Below are 21,285 nucleotides of genomic sequence, written 5' to 3' on the forward strand. Positions count from 1 at the left end.
TTTCATATTTTTATGTTTTCATAAGATCCCCTCTCATTCTTCTGAATTCCAGCGAGTATAGTCCCAGGCGACTCAATCTCTCCTCATAGGCTAACCCCCTCATCTCCAGAATCAACCTGGTGAACCTCCTCTGCACCATCTCCAAAGCAAGTATATCTTTCCTTGAGTAAGGAGACCAGAACTGCACGTGGTACTCCAGGTGCGGCCTCACCAGTACCCTGTACAGTTGCAGCATAACCTCCCTGCTCTTAAGTTCAATCTCTTTAGCAATGAAGGCCAACATTCCATTTGCCTTCTTGATAACCTGTTGAACCTGCCAGCTAACCTTTTGCAATTCATGCACAAGCACTCCCAAGTCCCTCTGCACAACAGCATGCTGCAATCTTTCACCATTAAAATAATAATCTGATCTTCTATTTTTCCTTCCAGAGTGGATGACCTCACACATACCAACATTGTACTCCATCTGCCAGACCCTTGCCCACTCACTTAACCTATCTATATCTCTCTGCAGGCTCTCTGCATCCTCTGCACAATTTGCTTTTCCACTCAATTTATGTCATCAGCAAACTTGGATGCGCTACACTTGCTCCCCTCTTCCAAATCGTTAATGTATATCGTGAACAGTTGTGGGCCCAGCACCAACCCCTGCAGCACCCCGCTCACCACTGATTGCCAGCCGGAGAAACACCCATTTATCCATCTACCTGCAGTAAAAGCAATTTACAGTGGTCACTCAACCTACCAACTTGTATATCTTTTGAATGTGGGAAAAATTGGAGCACCCAGAGGAAAAGCAGATAGTAACGGGGAGACACGCAAACTCCACACAGGCAGCACCTGAGGTCAGGATTGAACCAGGGTCACTGGAACTGTGAGGCAGTGGCTCTACCAGCTATGCCACCTGCTGCCCTATGGCTCTAAGTATCAGGGCAGGAGGTCACTGACCTCAGCTTTGATCTTTAAGGAAGTCCTTTCATTGGCTATATCTGGCAGCCATGCATACCATGGAAATGAAAGTTACCACTGCCCTCAGTTGGATACTTCCAAGAAGTGGCAAGAAACAGGAGAATGGAGTCAGCCTTGCAGATATGAATCAGATAGGTGACTTTATCTGCTGAGGAAGAAGATCTTACGCAGGCGATGACAGGAGTCAGACTGAGTAAACACTGGGATTTGCAGTTCTGGCTGGCTTCCATCAAGTGCAAGACTGCCCCCATATAGCTATTCAATGCAGTCTGACCAGCGAGGATCTTGTTTGAACTTCAAGCTTCCTACTATTATCTGTTCAGTTCTTCAGGAAAGGTTCTGACATGACTCTCAGGAAGATCTTCATAAGCCTTTATCCTCAGCAGCTGAAAATCCCCATCATGTCTCTCCCTGACACCCTTAACAAGAAATGATGTCTTCGGCTAATGGATAGCTCCTTCCACTATTGCTCATGACAAGGCTTGAGAAACTGATAGCTCAGCAGAAACAGCAGGAAAGGACCACCTTGTGAATTGGCAATCAATGGATTTGCTGTTGTGGGGGTCAAGATGCCTCGATAGCTTGGGAGAGTCTCTGCTGCAATCACTGCCCAGGCCTCAAGAATCATTATGGTTTAACTTTGTCAGTGAAGAGGACTGAAGGTGAGAACTCTCCGCCTGAAGGGAAGGCTGAGGAAAGATCAAAGCACAGCAAGGGGACCAATGAAAAGGATGAGCTCATTCATTTAGCTGGACAAATGTTACCTGATACAGCCATGTCCTCTTGAACACAGTCATCATAGAAACCATAACTCACTGCTTCCACATCCCTCAAGTTGTGACCATCAAAGCACTTCTCTACCTTCCACACAGTTGAGATGTAAATCAGGCAGTGAAGTCATCTTTCAGTTGTGGAGTGTGCGGGCATGTCAAATGATATAACGTGCTCTTCAAGTGACATCAAAATGGCCTGGGCTTTGCTGGTAAGTTGGTGATTGCTGACCCCATTATTTGGGTCCACAAGGAGCCCAGAGGTGGAACAGTCTCATTGAGATTCCCCAACATTTACTGGGGGATCGGCTCTTGGATCCTGTGCTAGGTTAAACCCAGTGCACAATCTGTGCCTCCATTGACTTCAACAGGGACTATGGAGTGGTGGAGAAGAATGCAAAGGGCAAGCTAACTTCCTTTTTCATAATTACTTTGGCTTTGTTTGCAATTTTAAATAGTTTGTGTGCATTTAAGTATCTTTAAATAATATTATATATTTAACTTCTGGTAATTTTTAATTAAAAATGACTTACTTCATTTTTAGCGGTTTTTATTGAGACATTTAAAAAAGCTTACAGCTTGTCAGCTGGTTAAGCTGGAAATGGGCCTTTACTGGCAGTCAAAGCTATCAGGGTGCACTTGGGGTTGGAGCATTTTCAGTGAACCCTTGGAGGACTGGCTGTTGCTGTAGCCAACTGTTGTAGTCCATATAGCTTTGGGCTAGTGAGGTAGCGTGTCTATATCCACACCTGGGTGTGGCGTGACCACAGATGGTGTTGGCGACAAACAGGCCGGTATCGGTAAGATCTTGTCTGCATGGTAATCGATGAAACACACGTGTGCTCTTCCTCCATCAACCTTTGCTACTTCTACAGCAGCTTCAGCAGAGGTGGTGTTGGGTTGTTGTGTGCCTTCCTGAGTTGCTGGCAGTCATTGACCTCTGGATACTGGGGCAAATGGGGACTTTTTCTGGACTGCTCCACTTGCAGTTCTTCAGTGACACCTGGACCAGCAGGAGTTGAGGCATCAAATTGATATTGGTTGAGGGGCTAAAAATGATGAGACGTTATTTTACGCTCTGAATTGGAGGCTGGCCATGATGCACAAACACAATCTGCCTGTGAAACTGCCTCTGCCTGTGAATCCTGTCCAGAAAAACTATATCCAGGCAGGTAAACAATACATTGCAATCTACAAGCCACGAGAGAAGAGAATAACAAACAGATGCACAGATGACCTAAAGTAATGAAGTTCTCAAGCAACAGTCTCCTGGAGGAGCTCAATGAGTCGAGCAGCATCTGTTGGTGGGAAAGGAATTGTCGATATTTCAGGTTTCCTTTCCCTCCACAGATGCTGCTCGACCCACTGAGTTCCTCTAGTAGATTGTTTATTGCTCCAGATTCCAGCATTTGCAGTCTCCTGTGTCTCCAAAGCCCTTGTCTTGATTGATGCTCTTTGCACGCAACTTCACAGAATGAGGAAGCAAAATATGTACAATGTTTATAATCTGTTGCTAAGAATCAACTGTAGAATTGTTGTACCCTTTGTAAATATGCACAGTCCATCTGTTAAAGAAAATCTTAGTCTAATGTCAAGGATTTAGAAGATAATTAGAACTCAAGACTTTTCCAGGCAACTTTATTTTTAGTTTGATAGATTTATAAGGAATGATATTCAGCATTATTCTCCTTGCAAGGAACATTAAGGACTTGAAATGTGTGCATATTCTATGCTTAAATTTCTGAGTTCTTACATTAATAAGTCAGAAAATATGTACTGCTCAATATCAAATGTGTAAATTTAATAAGCTGATTATGATTCTTGAGAATGTTAAAATGCATGTGACCAGATTTTATTTAAGTTGGTTGAATACAATTCTCTTTGCACAGATAATCACTTGATTGGAGTTGGAATTGGTTTATTATTCTCAGGTGTACCGAGATACAGTGATCAACTTTTGTTGACATGTCATCCAAGCAGATTATGCCATACATAGGTACATCAAGGTCACAGAATATGGTGCAGCAGTTACAGACAAAGCGCAGTGCAGGTAGACAAATAAAGTGCAAGGGCCATGACGAGGTAGATTGGGAGATCAAGAGTTCATCTTTAGCATATGAGAGGTCTGTTTAAGAGTCTGATAACAGTGGGATAGAAGCTGTCCTTGAGTCTGGTGGTACACATTTTCAAGTTTTTGTACCTTCTGCCTGACGGGAGGGGGGAGAAGGTAGAATGACCAGGGTGGGAGGGGTCCTTGATTATGTTGGCTGCTTTCCCGAGGCAGCGGGAAGTGTAGACAAAGTCAATGGAGGGATGGCTGCTTTGCATGATGGATGGAGCTGTGTCCACAACTCTCTGCAGTAGTTCAACATTAGCTGAAGGTAACTCTACTTTCCGTGAAATTCATCTGCAAATAGGAAGGTAAATTCCAGCGGGATTGAAATAGTTTGTAGTGGCAAGATCGCCAAGCCAAACTCCCACTGAGCCCATTCTATTTTTCAAAATACGTTGAACTAGGAAATACATCTTTATCCATCACACGCCCAGCAGAAAGTTTTCTTATACCTATAACAACACAGACGGAGGACTTTTGACCCATTGGGTCCATGCCAGTTCTGAAGGGAGCAATCCCATCACTCCCATTCCCTGTCTCCTTATTGCCTTGTACCTTTGCGACTGCCACACAGCATGGATACAGGCCCTTTGGCCCAGCTGGTCCTTGCCAACCAAGATGCCTATCAAAGCTAGTCCCATTTGCCCGCATTTGGCCCATATCTCTCTTTCCTCTCCATGTACCTGCCCAAGTGTCTTATAAAGGTTGTTAGTGTACCTGCCTCAAACACTTCCTCTGACAGCCTGTTCCATAAACAGACCACCTTCTGTGTGAAAAAGCTGCCCCTCAGCGTCCTTTTAAATCTCTCCTCTCTCACAAACCTATGCCTTCTAGTTTTTGATTCCCCAAACCTGATAAAAGACTGTGTGCATTCACCTTACCTATGTCCCTCCTGATTTTATACACCTCTATAAGATCACCCCTCACTCTCCTATGCTCCAATAAATAAAGGCCCAGCCTGCTCAACATCTCTATAACTCAGTCCCTTGAGGCCTGGCAGCATCCTTGTAAGGCTCCAGAGACTCTTACTATCTCCAGAGGTAAGAAGAGTTTCAAGTATTTGATAGCCAAGAAGCATTAAAAGTTTTCAGATATACATCATTTACCTATAAAACTACATACCCTACATTTCAGTTTCTCTCAATACTTCCCTTTGTTAATTGCAATCTTTCACTGACTGATTCCTGTAGGAAACATACTTTAAGAAAACAACACCTATCAAAGAGGACAAGGTTACACTGATATGGATCATTAACACTGACAGGAGCGAAATCAAGGTGGCATAAATTAGCTCTGATCTCATTCTTCATGCTTCCTGTGACCCAATGTATGTTTTCTCTCTTCCACGGCATCAGATTAACATCTGCAGATTTGTGAGTGGTTGCGTTAACTAGTTCACTACCAATACACTCTCCAAATTTTCGATCAGCACATTTTACTAAATAGTGAACAATGCAGTGAACACCTAACGTTGTGTAAAATAAGTGTTGCTTATGGGGCTGTGAGACCAAAAAGAGTTTTGCACACTTGAAATTATTAAATATTAAAAAGCCCAATGTTACTATTTTCTGAAGAGACACTTCCTATTGTCAAGCATGGATCTATTCTGCAAAATTTTCCATTATTTGGTGAATGTGTATGTGTTAAATTGATCTTAGAAAATCTCTAATAAACAGAGAAGGAAGCTATTCAACAGGATAAGCTGGTGTCTTTCTCATAACTCTGCAGATGGCCCCTCGCTAAAGTTTTTGAATTTTTTGGAAACAATAGGTGAGAATTTCGTGAAGACCTGTGTCATAGCAATAGCTATCATTCCAGGAGGTCATGGCATGTGGTTCTGCCATTACTGAAACTACACCACATTTTGTTGGCCCATTTGTTACAATTAGACTTGACAGACACAATTTTCATCAGTGAACATCAATGGAGGAAGCTTTCACCTCAGACACTCAGACCAATGAAAAAATATTCCCATTGTTAACAAGTGGAATTAATTAATAAATTGACCATAACGCCAATCATTTAAAAATGTACCAGGCAGCCCAAAGGTGTTGTATTTGTAGTTTACAATTTTTTCTTAAAAATGGACACCATGATTTAAAGCGGGTAAGATTTATAATGTTGACTTATGCATTCTTAACGGTTGTATTTTGACAGCCAATTGTATAAATACTCTCACTGATGAACTATCTTCCCACATAACCCTAATACTGTGCAGTCTTGAAAGGTCAAATTGATAAAAATGTTGCCAAAACTAAACATTAATTATATCCGCTGAAGTGATTTAAACAATCAAATTCTGCTAAGCCTATTTATAATTGGCTATATTTTAGTGTAAAAATAGTAATTTTAAAATTCTCATCTTTGTGTTCAAGGCCGAAAATGCAGGAAACAGTCAGCAGGTCATGCAGCATTTGTGGAGAGAGAAATGTTTCAGGTCGAAGATTCTTCTTCAGAATTGGGAAAGGGTGATTAAAAAAAGGTAGTTTTAAGTTGCAGAGAAGGTGGTGGGAGGGATAGTTAGAGAATATCTGTGATAGGGTGAGACCAGTTTCCATGGGGATGAATCCTCCAATCCAATTGGTTAATGAAGAGAGTTAAAGGGTGATTATGCTTCTTGTCTGTGCTACCTGTGGCTAATGTTTCTAGGATTTTCTGTTTTATTTCAGCATCTACGGTTTTTTGTTATTATGAAGGCTCATTCCTTCCAGCCTTGCATACCATCGCTTCTACTCTCCCGTACTCTCCTGCTTTTAGTTTCTTTGCCAAATGGGGCCTTGGTGCATCGCTCTCTCCATTGCACTTATCCTCAAAATCTCCCTCGGTGACCGACCATCTTGATATCTTCCTGCGGGGCTGTGGCAAACTTTCTCAAGGTTTTGTTTGGCAATATGCATTAGGACAGTTTGTTATGTTAGAGGCATTATATAAACACCTGTTGTTAGTGGTGCTAACAGCAATCACCATCACAGCTTCTCATCGGTTAACACAGAAATATATAAGTTGGTGCCTAAGATGTGAGTTTCCTATAAAGGCTACCTAAAGATTGCAGCTCATCCACTATTTCCCCACTTAAGTAGATTGAGGATTGTGAAGTTGCTATAATTATATAATAAATACGAACTAAACTTGACAGATAAAATTAGGGCAGTCCAGATGGAAGGCCTCAACTGTCCATTTCCCTCCAGCAGCTTGATTTTTGCTCCAGATTCCATCATCTGCAGTCCCTTGTGTCTCCAGAGTTAGGGCTTGTTCAATTCATTGCACACACCACTTTAAAAATTTGAAAGTCTTAATTACTGCTAGACAGCAAGGGACCTGACATTACATTTTCATTAGTCATAGGTAAGGTGCCAAAAGACTGGAGGATATCTAATGTTTTTTCCTTTATTTAAGAAGTGCAGCAGAGATAAACCAGGTAACCACAGGATGGTGAGCATTACATCAGTGGGAGGGATATTATTGGAGAAAATCCTAAGGGATAGGATTTATGTACATTTGAAAAGATGGGGACTGATCAGGGATAGTCAGCATGGCATTGTGCAGAGAAATCCTGCCTCACTAATTTGATTAAGTCTTTTGAGGGGGTAACTAAGAAGAATGTTGAAGGCAGGGTGGTAGATTTTGTCTCTGTGGACTTTAGTCAGAGGAGATTCACCAGAACGGTACCAAGATTGGAGGACGTTATGGAGAGAGATTGGATAGGCTGGGGTTGTTTTCCCTGGAGCGGAGGAGGCTGAGGGATGACCCGAGAGAGGTATATAAATTTATAAGAGTAACAGATAGGGTAGATACTATGAATCATTTTCCCATGTTAGAAGTATCCAAAACAAGAGGGATAGGTTTAGGGTGAGAGGGAGGAGTTTTGAAAGGCATTTCGGGGAAATGTATTTTTACACAGGGAATGGCTGATATCTAGAACCCACTGCCAGAGGAGCTGGTGGAATCAGATACAATTACAACATCCAAGAGGAATTTAGACAGGCACTTAAATAGGCAAGGAATAGACGGATACAGACCTTACATAGGCAAATGGGGTGAGTGTAGATGGGCAAAAAGGTTGGCATGGATGCGGTGGGCCGAAGGCCCAGTTCTGAGCTGGATGATTTTAGACATGACCTACAGGGTTGTGAACCAAGTGCTGGATTGGGAGGGGAGATTAGGCTGGGTAGTTCTTTTTGGACTGGAATGAAAAGAATGGGCTGAATGCCCTCCTTTGGTGTATTGAATGTTCTATGATTCTATGACTTCAGTGGTCGGGAGGAAAGGCCCTGCTGCCAAACGTCAGCCATTAATTCCAACAATGATCAGAAGGGCTTGATGTGCTGTTTTGCAGTCTCCTCCACCTCAGTCAAGGGATATCAGCAACGCAGCAACAATTTCAGTTATTTGTGAGAGAAAATATCCTGAATATGTTATGGAGTCATAAAGTTTTACAGCATGGAAACTGGCCCTTTGGCCCAAATTGTCCATGCCAACCAAGGTGCCCACCTGAGCTAGTCCCATTTGCCTGTGTATTAGAGGCCCATACCCCTCTAAATCTTTCCTATCCATGTAACTGTCTTTTAAACATAGTAATTTTACCCACCTCTACCACTTCCTCAGGCAGCTCGTTCCATATACCCACCATCCTCTTTATGAAAAACATGCCTCTCAGGTCCCCTTTAAATCTCTCCCCTCTCACCTTAAACCTATGCCCTCTAGTTTTAGACTCCCTTACCTTGGGAAAAAGACTGTAACCATCCACCTTATCTATGCCACTCATGATTTTATAAACCTAGAAGGTCACCCCTCAGCCTCCTTCGCTCTAGGGAAAACATTCCTAGCCTATCCAATCTCTCCTTATAATTCAAGTCCTCAAGTCCCAGCAACATCCTTGTGAATTTTTTCTGCACCCTCTCTAGCTTAATCACATCCTTCCAAAAACGTGGCTACCAGAATTGCACACAGTACTCCAAGTGTAGTCTCAACATCTTGTACAACTTTAACATGATGTCCCAATTCCTGTACTCATTGCCCTGACTCACGATGGCAGTATGCCGTATGCCTTCTTCACCACCCTGTCTACCTGTATCACCTCTTTCAGGGAACTATGTACCTGTACCCCTAGGTCTCTCTGTTCTACAACACTCCCCAGGGCCCTGTCATTTACTATGTAAGTCCTGCCCTGGTTCAACTTCCCAAAATGCAACACTGCATTTGTCTGAGTGATGTTTATACATGAGATGAAAGTGAGTTTTAATCATGCACTGAGTGATAAATTATTGTATCGCGAACTCTCTGACTTTGGAAAAATATACTTATATATGCAGATTTTAATTTCCTCAGATGAATTAATGATATTTCAATTTTTACCCAATTTTTGTTCCAATTTTCAATACAAAGTTTGTGGATTGTTTAAAGTATTGGTTAAAAGTTATACTTTTCCCTTCCTGGTGAGGATTCATCGTGGGATTGTCCATTTAGCCAGCTTGGTAACATCACAGCTGCTGTTCACCTTGAACTGATGCCTGATTTCAGCCAGTGTGGGAATTGGGGAAATCTATGCCACAGAGATGGGTAGATCACTGTGGGAACCTTTTATCAAGGTCACCCCTGAATGCAAACTCCAGGCTGTTAAGATCTAAGTTTACAGTTAGAACACTTGTTGTCTGAAAAGACCTGTTTTGTATCAATCGTGGAAACAAAGGAACCTACAAAAACATTTGCATCACAGTGACAGAGGTCATAAAAAATGTATCTTGTTGATTCCAAAGGGCCTCAGTTGTGCCTGGGAGGTGATGAAACGTTTTCTGCCAACACTTTTCTTGAAAGCAGAGTTGATACGGTTGTACCTTATACCCTTAACAAATGTATCCTATAATAGTTTGGAAAATTGAAGTGTAACTTGCACTTATATGGTGCCTTTCAGTTTTTGAAGTGTGGTCACTCTTGTAAATCAGGGACAAATTATTCAATATGATCCCTACCGGAACATTAGACACTGCTTTTTTTATGCCTGTAACACTAGTGCTATCTAGGCTATGTCAGTTGAATCCGCTGTAAAAAGTTGTGCTTGTTCTTTTGCAGATTTCTGGTCTGGTTCTGTTGGTTTAGCTGAATCTGTGGATTCTGCTAAATTTGTGTGGCACACAAGTACCTACCTCTCATGCACTAAAGATGAACTCTTGATCTCTCAGTCTACTCATCTTGGCCCTTGCACTTTATTTGCCTACCTGCACTGCATTTTCTCTATAACTGCAAAACTATATCCTGCAGACACAAGAGACTACTTGGAATATGGAGAAACACACAAAAAACTGGAGGAACTCAGCGGGTCGGGGAACATCTGTGGAGGGAAAAAGACAGTCAACATTTAGGGTTGAGACCCTCCAGTTGAAGGGTCTCGACCCAACACATTGACTATATTCGGCATTCTGTTTTCTTTGCACTACCTCGATGTACTTATGTATGGAATGATCTGCCTGGATGGCACGCAAAACCAAAGCTTTTCACTGTATCTTGGTACATGTGACAATAATAAACCAATACTAATACCAACACCAGTGTGTGCTGTGTATGGGGTTTGGTGCGGCAAGGGCAGTCAAGTAGCCTGATACTTAAAGACGTCAATAAAATGGATAAATAAAATTAAATAAATTTATTTATTCTGGTTTCTGCTTCACGAACAAATCTGGATAGAAAGAGGGACAGTTGTGTACCTCTGACCCATGGAAAGTACATCCTGTGTCATATGGGAACCCTTGATGCATCTCATGCCCTGTACAGCCACAGGACTTCAAATGGAGAAGCTCGAGTTCCAGGTTTTAAAGCCTAAGCAATATCTTAGGCCAGCTGTAAGGCTCAGTGTTTTATGGAAAGACTGTTTCAGTTGTCTCACAGTTCAAGGGACTGCAGGCAGAGTGGGAATGGGTGGCTATCAGACAGACAAGAACAAAACAGGCAAGTAGTTCAGGAAATCCTTGACAGCATCTTGCTTTCTAACCAGTATTTGGTTCTGAATACTCCCTGAGGAAAGGATTTCCCATTCATGTGCAGCCAGAGTGTAAATGTTGCTCAATGGAAGGCATAGCTGTATGGGGAGGGAAGACAGAGATCAAGAGAGCATTCATTATAGGAGTTAGGGGAGGAGGTGGGTGTTTCTGTGACCACTGATGTGATTCCAAGATAGGAAGCTGCCTCCATGGGGATAGGGCCAAGCCTATCACTAAGCAGCTGCAGAATATTCTATAAGGGAAGCATTATCAACCAGAAGCCGTGGTCCATATGTGTACCAATGACATAGACATGAGGTCCTACAGGCATTATTTAAGGAAATAGGAAAGAGATTAAGAAGCATAACCTCAAAGTTGGTAACTGCTCAGTTATCAAATTCAAGATTACTCTGTGTGCCAGTGAGTATAGAAGTTGAAGTGCATGGCCAAAGAGATGGTACAGGAGGGAGGGCTTTAGAGTCCTGGGACATTGGGACTAGCCCCGGGGAAGGTGGAACCTGTCCAAGAAGGAAAGATTGCACCTCAACAGGGCCAGGTCCACCATGCAGCTGTACAACAATTTGGTTAGGCCATACTGGGAGCACTGCATGCAGTTCTGGTTGCCCCATTACAGGAAGGATGTGGAGGCCTTGGAGAGGGTGTAAAAGAGGTTTAACAGGATGTTGTCTGGATTAGAGGGTACTGGACAAACTTGGATTGTTTCCTTTGGAGTGTTGGAGGCTGAGGGGAAACTCGATAGAAGTTTATAAAATTATGAGAGGCATGTATTGGGTAGACAGTCAGAATGTTTTTCCCAGGGTGGAAATGTCAAATACTAGAAGGCAGTTAAGGTGAGAGGGGGAAAGTTTACAAGAGATGTGTGGGGCAAGTTTTTTTTAACACAGGAAGTGGTAGGTGCCTGGAACACGCTGCTGGGGTGTGTGGTGGAAGCAGATAAGATAGTAATGTTTAAGAGGCTTTTAGACAGGCACATGAAAGTGTAGGGAATGGAGAGATATGGACCATGTGCACGCAGAAGGGATTAGTTTAATTTGGAATCATGTTTGGTGCCGATATCATGGGCTGAAGCCCTGTTCCTGTGCTGTACTGTTCTATGTTTTACATGGCAACATTTCTGGGTCTGTTGAGGAGGATTTAAACCAACTTGGCAGGGGAACAGGAACCCGAACAAAGATTCTGCAGGAAGAAAATCAGATCTGGAAACCAATGAAGAAAATTAATGAGAAATGTTGAAAGGCAAAGAAAACAAAGGTTAGAATAGAGATAAAAAAATGAGTCTGACTGTCTTTAATGATGTAGACCTAAATGCAAGTAGTATAGTGAAAAAGGCAGGTGAGATGAGGGCACTGTGGAAGTATGATATTACAGTGCTTACTGCAATGCGAGTTAAAGAGAGGGAAGACCGGAAATTTAATGTTCCTGATTACAGGATTTCAGTCGAGATAGGGGAATAATAAAGAAACAATCAGAGCTGTGAGAATGGGGGGCATGTGGGGAGGATCATCAAATGACGCCATAAGGATTGAACTAAAGAACAAAGAAAAGGAGCACTCACCCTTCTGGGAGTGTACTATAGACCTCCAAACAATCCAAGTAAATAACTGATATCTACAAAAGCACCAGTCAGTGGGGGATTTCAGTTACCTGAATGTTAACTGGGATGCAGTCAGTGTGAAAGGTATGGAGGGCACAGAATTCTTAAACTGCATTCAGGAGGAATGGCTTGGACTGTAGCAGTTCTTGACCTCAGGCACTGTTTCTGCAGATTTTGCATTCTCCCTATGACTATGTGGGTTTGCTCCAGGTGCTTCAGTTTCCTCCCAAGGATTTTCAGGTAGATTTACATCACTTTTTAGTGTGGGTTAATAGCAAAAAGATTCAAAGGGGAATTGATGCACATGTGAGAGAGAAAAAAGCTACAGGGAAATAAGGAGGGGGGGAATGGGGACTGATAGGATTGCTCTAGTGGGAGCCAGCATGGACATGATGGGCCAAATGGCCTCCATCTGCATTGTTATAAATGAAGCAAGCCCGACCAAGAGGGATGGAGAGGCAATTCTGGATTTATGTTTAGAGAATCATGCTGGTCAGGTAGAAAGAGTATCAGTGGGGGAGAGTTTTGTGAACTTACTGATCATATTATGGAAAAGAACTAAAATAAGATAGGAGTAAAGGTTGTGCATTGGGGGAAGCCAACATTACTAGGCCAAGAAATGATACAGGCCATCCCCAGGTTATGAACGTCCGACTTATGGACACCTCTACACATGAACGAGCTCCCATAATATCATTAAATTCAAAAGTCCATCGTATGTACATACATCGTTCCTATGAACAGCAGAACTATTTTCCTCTCTCTCTCCAGGTTTAATAATTGTTCTTTCTTATCAGCCTCATGTGCTTTTGATGCCATTCATTACAATACTGTGGAGACATGGATATCATATCGAGTGATTTTTTGTGTATTTTCTGACGGATGGATAAAATCGACTTTTGTAAAAACAGAACCCATTCATTACCCGGGGGTGGTTTGTACAGCAAGAGTGAACTGGAAATGGCTAAAGTCTCACAGCAATGGGAATCATTTAAGAAGGGAATTCAAGGGATTCAGGATAAACATGGTCCCACAAGGATAAACCAGACTGCCAGATCTAGAGCCCCCCGAATGAGAAGATGTATGAAGGTTAGGATAAGGCAAAAGAGGTAATGTTATTTTAGACATTGGGAGCTTACTATAAAAGAAGTACACAAACTGTGAATTTAAAAGGAAAATTAGGAAAGCAAAGAGAAGGTATGGAAAAATACTGCACGTGCATAATACATAGAACAGTACAGCACAGGAACAGGCCCTTCAGCCCACCATATCTGTGACGAACATGATGCCAAATTAAACCAATCCCTTCTGCCTCCACATGGTCCATATCCCTCCATTCCCTGCATATTTATGTGCCTATCTAATGCCATTTGAATGCCACAATCGTATCTGCTTCCACCACTACCCCTGGCAGCCTGTTCCAGGCACCTATGCTCTCTGTGCAAAAAACTTACCCTGCACATCTCCATTAAATTTTCCCCTCTCAACTTAAAGCTATGCCCTCTAGAATTTGACATTTCTACCCTGGGAAAAAAGACTCTGTTTATCTACCCTTTCTATGCCTCTCATAATTTTATAAACTTTTAACAGGTCTCCCCTCAGCCTCTGATGCTCCAGAGAAAACCTTGTTGTACTTCTCTAAAGCATTACACTTCTCCACAAGTTAGCTGGTGCAACGTCAGAGATGGCAAGGTAATTGGAAACTATTATCAGGGACAAAATAAACTTTAATTTAAGAAGGCATGGCATAATACAGCATGGATTGGTCATAGGCAAGTTGTACTTGACTAACTTGATTGGATTCTTTGATGGGGTAAAAGTAAAGACTGATTAAAATTCACTATGTGTGTATGAGGTCTTTTTTGAGGCATTTGAGAAAGTTCTGTTCACTTGAGGTTCTTCAAAGTATAAGGAGGTGAGCTGATAAACTATTGAACAGGGAACCTCAAAATGCTGATACTCAGTCACGTGAAAGCTCAGGTTACCGTGTGTTGTAGAGTAGGCCTCATGTATGCAGTCAGGTGCATTAGCCATTCCTCTGAGATCTCCCACCATTGTAGAGGGTGCAGCACAAAGAGGTCTACCAGGCAGCAGGCCTGGGGTGGAGGTAGGGGATGATTGGTGGGGAAGGCTGGAGATTGGTGGTTCGGAAAAGCATCACTTGAAGGAATGAGGGGCAGTGAGGAGATGATTCTGGGGGAAGGGGAAGATGGGCAGGATGACTAGGGAAGTAATGGGAATGTCTTAAAAGGTGATCACAGGATGGGTGGGTGGACACTGTGGAAATGATCGTGAAGATAGGGATAGGATCCCAGATGAGGGTATGGAGATGATTGGGCAGAGATCAGTGAAGGACCTGAGGGGCCATGAACACATAAGAACACAAGAAATTAGAACAGGAGAGCATTCAGCTCTTCTTGCCTGCTCCGCCATTCTGTCAGATGATGGCTGATGGTTTAATTCAACACCACTTTCCTGCACCATATTCCTTGATTCCCTTCACATCTAAAGATCTATCAATCTCCATCTTTTATAGGTAAAGCAATCTTGAGAGGAGATGAGGGAACATTCTTCACAGGAGGGTATAAGAATCTGGAACATCTGGTCTGCACCCCCGGTTCTAGACATCTCAGCCAGGGAAAGCATCCTCCCTCTCCCTGCAGCCTGTCACGCTTTGTAGGATTCACTGAGATCACCTCTCATTCTTCTAAACTTTAGAGAATGCAGGTCTACTCAATCTCTCTGCACATGGCATACCTGCCATGCCTGGAACTAGATTAGTGAATCTTTATTAGATGGAGACCAAAAGTGTACACAGTACTCAGAGTGTGGTCTCACCAAGGCCCAATACTTTTGCAGTGAGATATGCTTACTCCTCTACTCAAATACTCCAGTGAGAAAGGACAACATACTGTTTTCCTCCTTAATTGGACACGCAAGTTGGCTTTCAATGACTTGTGTATAAGGACACCTATGTCCCTTTTCAACATCAACATTTCCTAATCTGTCACCACTAAAAAAAAGTTTCCTAATTTGTGCTCCAAATGGATAACTTCTCAATTTTCCACATTACTTTGCATTTGCCATGTTCTTGTCCATTCACTCAGCTTGTCTCTATTCCCCTTCTTTACATCCTCCCCTGTACTCACAATCCCACCTAGCTCTGTATTATCAGCACACTTGGAAATGTTCATTGATATAGATCATGAATAGTTGGGGCTCATGCACAATCCCTACCACTCCACTAGCTTGTCAACCTGAGAACAATCTATTTATTTCTATTCTTTGATTTATGTCTGATATCTTAATTCTCAAACTATATTATTGGCAACTCTGTGTGCTCTAAACACATTAATTAACCTCCTGTGCGGGATCTTATTCAAAGTCAATTGAATTTAAATACATTGCATTCACTGGTTGCCCCTAAAAGTTCCCTGTTTTCTTCCTCCTTTCTTAAATATTTGCCACCCTCCAATCCAATGAACCATTTCAGAATTTATCGAATTAAGAAGATGATTACCAAAGTGTCCATAATCTCTAAAACCACTGAAAATAAAAAAAATGCAGATGCTGGGAATCTAAAATAAAAATGGAAAGTGCTGGATCACAGCTATGTGCAAAGAAATTCTGCCCTTCACAATTTGGACCCACCCAGAATGACAGATGTGCCATCAGCTCCTTTAATTTTTTATCTCATTCCATTCTGACTTATCAGTCTGTGGCCTTCTGCACTGTTACAATGAGGCCTAATGCAAGCTTGAGGAACAGCAACTCATCTTCCGCCTGGGCACGTTGCAGCCTTCTGGACTTGATATTGAATTCTATAACTTCAGCTAACTTGATTTCTCTGTCTGTATCAGTGAATCTGTAATATAAACTTCTTTGATGGGGTGTTTTCTTCTTTTGTTTTTCTTTATTTTTCTCTCTGGGAGTGAAGGACATGCCCAGCTTGACATGGTTTTATGAAAGGTAAATCATATTTGACAGATTTGCTCTAATTCTTTGGGAATGTGACAAGGTAGAGTTGATAGAGGGGACCCTGTAGATGTAGTGTATTAGATTTCCAAAAGGCCTTTGACAAGGTGCCACATGGGAGGCTGGTGCATAAATTAGAAGCCCATGGTATTGGAGGATGTGTTAGAAGGGATTGAAAACTGGCAGTCACATAGAAATCAGAGTTGGAATGAACTCTTTTTCCGACTGGAGGAATGGTAGAGTACTGCAGGGATCGGTTCTTGGCCTACAGTTGTTCGCTTTTACATTTATGACCTGGAGGAGGGAACAGTATGTATTGTTTCCAGATTTGCCAATGGTACAAAAATTGGTGGAAGGGCATGATGAGGATACTGTGATTCTTCAACAGAACATAGATAGGTTGAGTGAGGTAAAAGACTGGCAATTGGAGTTTAATGTGGGAAAGTGTGAGGACATGTACTTCAGTAAGAAAAATCAGAAGGCAGATTATCGTGAAAATGGAGACAGACTGCGAGTGAGTGAAGTTCAGAGGGATCAATGTGCTTGAGTACATAAATCACAAAAAGCTAGTGGGCAGTTAAGGAGTTAAGGCAGCATATGACATTTTGGCCTTCAACGCAAAGAGGTTGGAGTTTAAAAATAGGGAAGTTTTGCTGCAATTGCACAAGGTGTTGGTGAGGTCTCACCTGGAACACTGTGCACAGTTTTGGTCCCCTAACCTAAGAAAATATTGTTACATTGGAGGCAGTCTAAAGAGGCTAATTCCTGGGATGAGGGTTATCCTGCCAAGAGAGGCTAAATAGTTTAGGCCTTGGAGTTTAGAAGAATGAGGGGTGACCTTCTTCAAACATATAAAACCCTAAGGGGGCTCGACACAGTAGATATCAAAATGTTTTCACTCATGGGAAGAGTCTCAAACAAGGGGACCAGTCATTTAAAACAGAGGTTTCCTCTCACAGAGGGTAGTGAATCTCTGGAATTCTTTGCCCCAGAGGGTGGTGGAAGCTAGATCATTAGAAGTATTTAAAATGGAGGTGGATAAACATCAAGGAACAGAGGGGTATGGAGAAATGGCATAGGAGAGGAGTTGAGGCCAGCATAGATCAGCTAGGATCACATTGAACGGTGGGACAGGCTCAAAGGGCCCAATGGCTTCCTCCTGCTCCTATTTCTCTCAGTTCTGACTTCAACACAGAGCTCAATGGGAGACACTTATCAGTGCTGATAATTTTGCAAATAAGCTTCAATTCTAATTTTTACTGTGCTTGGCATATATTTATTCTGCAGACAAAGACTAATGACAAATATTGTTAAGTGCTGATTGAAAGGTAAAACCACCTCTCCCTGCTCTTCTACCCCCAATTAAAATTAACTGTACCAACATCTCACCAAACATAATGTACAAGAAAACCTACAGATTTTAGAAACTTGAAATAAAAGCAGGAAGTACTGGAAATAGCCAGTCAGCCAGGACCTTCAACCCAAACCACTAACTCAGCTGCTCTCTTTACACATACTACCCAACCTACTGCATACTCCTGGTGTTCTCTGTTTATACCTAGGCAAAATGCATTGTCAAATTCTGATTGGTCAAGCTTCAATGAGCTATGGTGCTCTCATTAGCTGATGGTAATTTGCCTACTGCTTTTTTATTGGCTGAGTGTAAATTATGTAAAACAGTCTTATTGGTGGCGTGAATGTGAACAAGATGGCTGTGTTGAAGGAAGGCTGGGTTGATTCAGCATGTTGTTCAAATGTTTAAAAAGTAGGCTATGACGATTTTATATTCTGTTAATGTTTTTTGTAGCTTTCAGTAACTTTCCCACAGTCAAGAGCGCTGTAACAAAAGAGTGTTGTGTGAGGTAACCAGTATGTACAGTTACAGCAGCCATGGAGTCAGAATTATCTGGCACAGAAACAGGCCCTTCAGCCCAACCCGTCCCTGCCTACCTGAGCATTTGCCTGCATTTGGCCCGTATCCCTCTAAACCTTCCCTGTCCAAGTATCTGTCCAAATGTCATTTAAACATTGTAACTGTACCCACCTCTACAGCTCCCCCTGCCAGCTCATTCCATATACCCACCACCCTCTGTGTGGAAAAGTTGCCCCTCAGGTCCTCTTTAAATATTTCCCATCTCACCTTAAACCCATGCCCTCTAGCTTTAGACTCCCCCTACCCTGGGAAAAAGACTATGATCATCCGCCTTATCTATGCCCCTCATGACCAGAAACTGTGGCCTCCAGTCATAGCAGACCCTCCCCCCAATGACCTCTGGTCAATGTGGCCCCTGATGACCTCTGGTCAATGTGGCCCCTGGTGACCTCGTCTCTGCGGTTTCATGTAATCTCCAGTCACCCTTGCCTCTACCTGCAGGTAGCGTCGGCAAAGCACTCACTGATAAATATATCTCTATGTAAAATATAAGCCAGTACCTCAACTTCTCTCTCTCAGATGCTGCCTGACCTACCAAGTGTTTGTAGCATTTTCTGCTATTTATTTCAAATGATTATTTATTAAATGCAACATCCAGCAATATATCTGGGCACTGCCAGCTCTGTTCATGAATACATTCACTGCCAACCACTTCTGTTATGTACTGCTGATATATCACTGTGAATACAAAGGCTCTAATGCATGAATACCTGCACATTCAGTTCCAACAGCTACTGATACACTTTTACCAAATAAAGTCACTATCAATACCTACCAACATATATATGCAATCTTAACCTACCCAACAGAGATAGGGTTGGTTTAGGTGGGAAGTTATAAAAGTTATCTGAAACCAACTCCCCTTTAAAATATAAAGGCTCATTTTTCTCATTCTGGATGTGTGTTGGATTTATAACTTTTAATGAGGTTCTATTCATCATTTTAACAAAGTTTCTTTTTTTTTAAAATCAGGATTGTCCAGATTCTATTAGCCTTGGAGAAATTCAGCAGGACAAAGTAAACATTGCTGTTGCCGGGAGCTCAGTGTTTAATGATAATTCCTAATGCTCTTGACAATGAGGTGTTAAAATGCCTTCTTGACTGCTTGCAGTGCTTGTGCTGAAGTTACCGTTGCTGCACCATTACTTAGTTAGACTTGTGTTTTGTGGAGAGTGGAAAGTCTCTGGGAGTTGAGTTCCTTGCCATAAAATACTCAGCTTCTGACATGCTATGGTGGCCAGCGGTTACTGAGCATTTTCCTTGCTGCTCATTACTCAAGGAACTTTGCTGCTTCTTAAGTAGTGAACCTCTTGTCAGTTCCCTGAGCCAGTACTGGTTAATGCACTGGGAAATATTGTAGATAGAACCAGATATAGACTGGAATGTCTCTGAGGTGGAAGAACTGAGGACCCTTATCCCCAGCTGAATGATCTGTCCACAATCCTGTGGCTGCAGACTTGAACTTGCTCTTTATCTCTTCAGAGAATTGGTCTCCAAAGGCAATTGTTCCTTGGTCACTGTTAACTGAAGGTGGATATGCCCTCCTAGCCAGAGCCCTTTCCCACCTCCTTCTCCTGTCTCTTCTGTGCAGTGTCCTATAGCTCTTTTCAATCGCCTTATTGTGTTGACAATCTAAACAAATGACCACCAGTGCACCCATTTCTGAACTGCAAAGGTTTATGGCTAAAGGTATTCCGGGTTGAATTCCAGCCACAGAACTCTCTGAATAAAGTTGAATGAAAGAAGAACCCAAAGCTCCCTCCACCTCAATCACCAACAATCCTGCAAGAAAGTGTAAATCTAATTAAGTACCTCACAGCAAAGTGTTCTTCCTGCTGCTAAACTCCATATTTCTTATGTATGACTCACACCAATTGTGGATGACATGAAATTAGCGGTGTTGTGGATAGTGAGGAATGTTGTCTAAGGCTACAGCAGGATATAGATCAGCTGGAGAGTTGGGCAGAGCAATGGTAGATGGAATTTAATCTCAACCAGTGAGAATTGTTGCATCTTAGGAAGTCAATTAAGGGTAGGACATGCACAGTAAATGGTAAGAGCCTAAGTACTGTTGATGCACAGAAATACTTTGGGGTATGTCCATAGTTCCCTGAAAGTGGCAACGTGTGGATAGGGTGGTGAAGGAGGTATGCGTGTCTTCATCGGATGGGGCATAGAATTTTAGAGTAGGAGAGGAGATTCACTTGGATGTTGCCTGGTTTGGAGGGTTTTTGTAATAAGGAGAGTTTGGATAGGCTAGGCTTGTTTTCCATGGAGCAAAGGAGGCTGAAGGGCAACCTGACAAAGTTATATAAAATTATGAGAGGTATAGATAGAGTCATAGTAGGAATCTTTTCCTTGGTCGAGGTGTCTAAAACAAGAGGACATCAGCTTCAGCTGAGAGGGAGGTTTAGAGGGGAAAGTTTTTCATGCAGATAGTGGTTGATATCTGGAACATCCTGCCAGAGGAGGTGGTGGAGATGGATAACATTTAAGAGGCAGCTAAATATGCATTTGAATAGCCAAGGCATTGAAGGCTACAGGTGTCATGCGGGAAAATGGGATTTGTGTAGTTAGGTACAGTGGTCGGTATGGATGTGGTGGGCCAAAGGGCCTGTTTCTGTGCTGTATGGCTCTAGGACACATTGTTAACTATTATGAACAAATTTAGCAGAGCTGCATTAAATCAGCACTAGAGAGTGGTGGTTATCATCTGATTACTTCGCACCTTTCTAGCCTGTGAATGTGATATACGTGTTAACATAATATTTAATTTGCTGAGCAGTGTAAACAGCACTAAACACCCATGGCAAATACAGGAATCTTAGAAAATGCATCACATAATTTTGTTATATGATCTTCGAGGCTTTTGTGGGGCCAGCCCCCAAAAGTTTGATAAATGCCTCATTTGATTACTTTTTTACTCATAAAATGAA

Source organism: Pristis pectinata, chromosome 5, assembly GCF_009764475.1.
Source record: "Pristis pectinata isolate sPriPec2 chromosome 5, sPriPec2.1.pri, whole genome shotgun sequence".
Classification (NCBI taxonomy): domain Eukaryota; kingdom Metazoa; phylum Chordata; class Chondrichthyes; order Rhinopristiformes; family Pristidae; genus Pristis; species Pristis pectinata.